General features: G+C 50.8%; 1 pseudogene; it reads right to left on the bottom strand.

Moving 5' to 3' along the window:
- Positions 1 to 624: 624 nt before the first annotated feature.
- On the bottom strand, positions 625 to 1948 carry LOC144179692 (uncharacterized; annotated as a pseudogene).
- Between the last annotated feature and the right edge of the window lie 4733 nt (positions 1949 to 6681).

The following is a 6681-nucleotide window of genomic DNA, read 5'->3' as shown; positions in this document are numbered from 1 at the left end:
CAAGTTCGCTCCAATAAACGTTTTTTTCTTCCTTGAAGACAACTGCGTCGTCTTTGACTTCGTGACATCTGGTGGAGGTGCGGGGTAGCAGGGTGACGTGATCGTCGGCGATCCTTACAGCAGCACGGTGATCGGGGTTCGGTGGCGGCGTCGTGGAGTGATCAGAGGAAAACGTTATCGACTTGGTCTGCAGATCAATTATTGCGCCATTGTCCGTCAAAAGTCCATTCCGAGAATTACGTCGCGGGAGCAGTTAGGTAAAATGACGAACGCAGCAGGTTACGTGGTGCCGTCTATGGTGACGCGTGATGTGCACGTTCCACTTGCCGTTACGAGATGGCCTCCTGCTGCGTATGTCCGGACCGTCCCATCTTGTCGCAACTTTCTTCAGTTTAGACGCGAAGGACCCGCTCATCACCGAGTAGTCGGTTCCCGTGTCGATGAGGGCGACTACGTCAAAGCCGTCGATGGACAACTGAACGTCGGACGCTGCCTTCCTCGAGTTCCGGGTGCGTCGGGGCGTCGCATCTCGGCTTGTGCGTGTTGACGGTCGGGCACTGCGCGTCGTCGTTGTCGTCGTCGACTTCTCACCGGCTGTCTTGGTCATGTTGGGTACGCGTCGCGTCAAGGTTCTGTTGGGTCGTCGGGATGAGGGCATGTCGTGAATCACGGTGTTCGGTGCGTCCTTGCGTCACTGGAGGGTTTTCGTTTTTCCGCCGTTGTGCAACTTCACCTCCAGAAGTTGCTGCTTTTAGTTTCCCCCGCGTGGGCTGGGGGGCCTTCCACGTGCGAACTCAGCATTGCTACGGCGGTTCGTCGACTGGTATGGGTAGGGCGACGGCGAACGGTTGAAACGGGTTGGTCCACGGCTGGTGTTGGAAAGGTATTCGTCGATCTCAGATGGGCGTTGGCCGGGTCGGGGGCGTGGTGCGTCGACGGAGAACCCTCGCAAACCGAGCCTCTTGTAGGGGCAGCGACGGTAGATGTGGTTGGCCTCTCCGCAGTGGTAGCACAGAGGACGATTGTCGGGCGTTCGCCGCACGATCTTCCGTGGGCCGGCGGGTTGCACCGCAGGTGCTCGGGCCGGTGACAGGGGACGACGGTACGGAGCCTCGCGACGATAGGGCGCAGGTGGGCTAGGGCGACGGACAGCAGCCGCGTAGGCCTAGGCTTGCGGCTCGCGAGGCGCTTCTGGCGTCGTTGAAGTTCCCAGTGCTTGCTGCACTTTTTCTCTAATGACGTCGGCAAGGGAAGGGACTTGTCGTTGCGGCGGCGTTGGGAGCAGTTTCCGCAGCTCCTCCCTCACTATTTCGCGGATAGCCTCGCGTAGGCTATCTGCGGGAATGCGCATGCTCTCGACGCAATTCGGATTGGCCGTGCCAACAAAGCTGCGGTCATACTGCTTAGCGCGCATTTCGAGGGCTTTCTCAATCGTGCTGGCTTCGGCCATGAATTCGGGGACAGTTTTGGGCGGATTGCGGACAAGTCTGGCAAAGAGTTCGCCCTTCACACCACGCATTAAGAAGCGTAACTTCTTTTCTTCCGTCATGAAAGGGTCAGCACGTCTGAAGAGCCTTTTCATCTCTTCGACGAACACAACAACACTTTCATTAGGGTGTTGTGTCCGCGTCTGCAACAAGACTTCGGCCCGCTCCTTTCGCACAACCGCGGTGAACGTCGTTAAAAATTGCGTTCGGAAATCGTTCCAAGTCTCCAGGGAGCTCTCATGGTTTTCGAACCAGATCCGTGCTCAGTCCTCGAGGAAGAAGAACACTTGCCTCAGTGTCTCCGCGTCGTCCCATCGGTTGAACAGCCTGACCCGTTCGACTTGCTCCAACCAGTCTTCGGGGTCCTCCGAAGGTGACCCATGGAATGACAGGGGCTCCCTGGGTGGCTGAAGGACGAGGGAAGGATTGGGAGCGCTGGTCATGGTGCCTGCGTTGATCATGGTGGTTTTCACGACGACATTTTTTTTTCACTTTCTCCGGTAGTAGACCAAGCTCGGGTGGTAAACCTTGCAGCCGGAGGCTGGCTCTTGTTGGACTGGCTTGGCGGCTTCCAGAGGTTGTAGGGAGCATGAAGGGTACGTACCCCGCACCTCCACCAGATGTCACGAAGTCAAAGACGACGCAGTTGTCTTCAAGGAAAAAAACACATACGATACGATAATGCCGCGAACCATGCAATGGGTTTGTTTATTTGTGTTTTGCTTTTACCACCCAGCTGCGCCGGTCTGTGTTATCTGTGTGCCAAGGGAAGCCCGTGTTCTATACTTCCTTTCTATGTCGTATGTGTTATGTCTTCTGATGGGCAGAGGTTTCCGAACAAACGTGAACAGCCTAGAATAATCTTCTTTGTTCTGGATGTAATTCGATAGTTCCAGAAGCACTCGCGCCTAAAGATAAATTCTTGCGGAGCCGACGCCGCGGCATTCGAATCGCCGGAGCTCGCCTGCACACGTCATTTTGTTGTCTGCTGCTTCGCCGCCTATGTATTCCTTGAGTTGTTAGGGGAGCACAAGTTCGCTCCAATAAACGTTTTTTTCCTGGAAGACAACTGCGTCGTCTTTGACTTTGTGACAATATCATACTTGTATACAGGCGATTGGGTTCGCCAATCTGAGTTTATGAATATTGGTGATGAATTTCCCTCCCTTTCCCTCCCCAACGCAGGAGGCGGTGCATTCGTGCAAACTCAAGTTGTGCTGAGAAAGCCAAAGGTATATGCCAGAGGTGCTACGAAAGATAGCGAAAGATGCCACGAGCACGTTCTATAACGTGCCACATACAGTGCCGCTAGGTTCCGTCAACACAAAATGATCATCCAGTTCCCAAGTTGTTTGCGTGCGCTACTGACGCAGAGAGAGAGAGAGAGAGAGAGAGAGAGAGAGAGAGAGAGAGAGAGAGAGAGAGAGAGAGAGAGAGAGAGAGAGAGAGAGAGAGAGAGAGAGAGAGAGAGGCCAGCCCTGCTAGTTGCAGGGCTTGCACGCCAGCTGGCTTGAGAGGTCATTAAAAATTTTCCAGGATCAAGTCTTTTACATGCGATGTGGTGGTTGCTGCCAAATAGCAAGTAGTGCGCATAACCTTGAGTCAGAGGCCGCTAAGACGCGCGGAGCCACTCTTGATGCTGAAGCGCTATAGCAGAAAAGCACTGAGCTTCTCGCAAAGTTCCAACTGCCGAAGTACATTTAAGAAGACCAGCTCAGTTTGTCAACACTGAACCTATGGCCTTCATGTTTCTAGAAGACAGCTAATGTAGAATAGGATAATGCTGCTTGAACCATGCTCGAGCACTAATGCGCGAACATTCACTCATACCTCGCACTTAAGATTGAAGAGTAATAAAGATGAATTTAAAAAGTCACGTCTTCAAACGCACACTCATTTGCCCAACCAATATTCTGCGGTAACGGCAGACTGCCAGGAAATCGTAAAATTGGCATTGATATCTCGTCCGTTACCTATTAAGACATGTTGCATCTGCGCAGAGACGAATTTAACCGCACTAAAGCCCTTACGCGCAGCGTGCGCGGTGCCACACGCGGACTAATTTTCGTCTTCATTAATTCTCTGTTGGAGGATTAGATAACTAAACAAAAAAAGAGGAACACTGAACTGAGGCTGTCCTAGTGTCAGCGTCAGGAGGATGTTCACTTATGATGAAAATTATTTCTAGGGCCTTGGATCGCCCGCTACAGTATGCCATGACATTATTGTACAGCTCGCGATTGGGCGCCAAAGCTTCCTGTACCGCGGATATCGGACACGCCATACATCACGACCGGAGCAATTCCGGCACCGACAGCTGAGGCCGCAGAAAGTTATGTTGGGGTCATATATCAGAGAAAGATGCAGGTATGTAAAGGGAGCCGGGCAGCTCTTGCCTATTCATGAGAGTCCCTGCTGGTGGGGAGCAGTGGTTCCCATTCCGCTCTTCTCAGCCAGTGACGGCACGCTTTTTAAAGAACAGTTCTTCAGCGTCCGTTCGCGCGTTTGGCCTCGGCCGGTCTTAACCGAGCGGGCGATCTATTGGCACACGGAGGGACGGAAAAAGGCGAACGCGGAGCGCAGCGGGGAACCAATGAAGGAAGCATGAAGAGAAATACGGAGCGGGAGGATGGGGCGGAGGAGACGTCTTTAGCTATCAGTGAGCGCCCTTTGAGTCCTGCGATTTCGTTTTCACAAGCGCTGCCTCAGCTGTACGCTGTGTTTCGAGCGGGATCACGGCAAGGACAAGCTGTTATGAACGTTGTGCAAAGACTAAATAGGAAAGGACCAAGGGGTGACGCCTTGCCCCCTTCCAGGTAATGCAGGAGCGCTGTCGACGTCGCAAAGACTCGGTCCGGGATTTGAAGCGAAGAAGAAAGGGCTCACCCACTCGTTGAAAGTAGTAAAAGGAGGCGATAGTAGAAAGCGCGCCTGCGCGACCTCTGAAACGATGCGTTAAAGTTGCTGGCAAGCGTCAGGGGAGACAGTCGGAGTCGATGGGTTTCTGCGGGTACATCTTCATGAGGAGGACAGACGCAAGTAGGGCTCCGGATCGGGCTCTTGGAGCAGAGAAATCTGGAAGCGGGTCAGTCATAGCTTTGAAAGGGACGGGAAGTCAAGGGAATCTGCCCAGAAAAGAAAACGGTTTGTTTATAGCCAAGCTGGTTTTAAATGTATGCAAGTTGTCTGTCACTGGGGTGCAAGATAAGAAATTTGCGTTTCTGTGTGCTGGCCGTGCGTGTTATCTTTGTGCATGCGATCACCTAGGTGCGGCAGCGTACGTAATATCGCTGTGTAATATCGGTTTCGGATTTGTTTGTGTCCCGCAATTGTTTTCGTCACAACTGCGCTAAGCCACGCTATACGAACTGTGATTTGACAAATTAACTAACCTTGTGAGTCATCGCCAGTATCGTGTGCCCTGCTTAATCCTCCACCTTTTCAACTGTTATTGCTGTAAACAACATCCTTCTATTCGCCAACATTTTTGAAGTGATGTTCTTTGTTTCGATCAGCAAGTTAACCATATAGATTTCAAAGGTGGTCCATGCGTACCCTTTCTGCCTACATAGCAGAGAACACCTGCCACTTTTGGGAGAACGTGTTTGCCAAAGCTTGATATGGGCGAGTTGGTACATTATGCTTGATACTTACTACGGCGCAATAAAGCAGGGACGAAGAACCTTTATTCGGCACTGTGTTGTTTGTACGTGTTTCTTCTTCGTCCTGTTTTATTGCGTCGTAGTAAGTATCAAGTGTTTGACAACGTCTTCTCATCCTCATGATACTTTGTTGCTTGTCCACATAATCTTCACATTATTATTAATGTGACAGTAAATGTCGAACCTGGCTTTATTCCGGAAACTTCTTCAAATGTGCTGTTTGAGGGAAGCAGACAATGCTAACAACCTTTGACTCTCTGACCATGTTACGCTGTTTCCTGCGGATGCCTCGCAAGTCGTATAAATTTGGACTCCCCTAAAACGGGATTACTAAGTTAACCGTGTGAAATATCCCGGTCTGTGATATTTTTGCCGGAAGTTGTTATTCCGGAAAGTGAGCGCCTGTGTTCTTTCAGAATCTTTCTGTATTCTGCCGAGATGATGATGTGCTCCGCTTTTAAGGCTCGTTTGGATATTTAAAAGTTTCGCTTTGTTATTGAAATTAAGGCAACCTGAAACTGCATCAGTTTTCTAGAAAAATAGATACAAGAATAAAGATAAAGAAGAAATAGCACCTTCAAAGTTGCAGTTTCCCGACGCTCTTTTAAAAAGTCAAAGGGCAAAGTTTCAATAACTGTGTATGACAGTTAATATATCACAGAAGTGTAACTATTTAATCTAGAGCATATACCTAAGCAAAATTGAGAGTTGGGCATGTTGGTACACGTTCATAATTTACAACAACGCCGAAGGAGTATGAGTAAGAAGGACATAATCGCCACACAAGTGATTTATTTGTGCTTAGCGTCACGCGATGTGTATAACCTGTTCCAATGATTAACCCCTCTGTTGCCGCTCGTGTAGTTTACATTTTTTTTATCGGCTTCCCCTTCATGCTGTTATAAATTGTAACTACCCGCTCGTAACATATGCCAAAGCAGCAGCAACGCCAAAGCACAAAAAAAACGTTTCATTCTTTCACGCAAAGCACAGTTTCGAGGGCTTTTAAACACGTTAGAGGAGCGAAACGGGTAACAGTAAAGTAACTGAGCGTTCCTCAAAACGGGGAGAGAACGCAGGAATGAGCAGGGAGAGGCGCGGGCAGCGTGAATTCAATGTGAGAAGGCAAGGCCGAGGGTGGCATTAAAAAAACACCAAAGCAAGGCCTCAATCTATTCTTATAAGCGGCCGCGGAGCCCCAAACCACGGCTGTTAGATCTGGCGTGACGGGTGCCTGTGGTCTTGTTTTCGGCGCTCACAGCGACGGAGCGCGCGGTCTTCTCGCAGCACACACTCAGATAGAGGCCGCGGGGAGAACCGCGGCTCGTCAGTGCGCCGCGCATGCGTCGGGAACCACGGCTTGTCCGCACTAACCATGTAGTTACGTGCAACAAGAGCACTTGTCGGTCTCGCTTCGCGGGGCAAGTATAGGGTTCAGACTCCTTGCTCACAAACGCGTCAGTGGTCCACGGCACCAATTTTGCCCGAGGGAGCTCAATCGCCAAGAATGACGTGCACGCTTTTCAATGTTT

The sequence above is a fragment of the Haemaphysalis longicornis genome, unplaced genomic scaffold (assembly GCF_048455015.1).
Source record: "Haemaphysalis longicornis isolate Haplotype H1 unplaced genomic scaffold, Haemaphysalis longicornis Haplotype H1 scaffold_4, whole genome shotgun sequence".
Classification (NCBI taxonomy): Eukaryota; Metazoa; Arthropoda; class Arachnida; order Ixodida; family Ixodidae; genus Haemaphysalis; species Haemaphysalis longicornis.
Note: the sequence above shows the minus strand (reverse complement) of the source record. Positions and strands in the feature narration are given on the sequence as shown.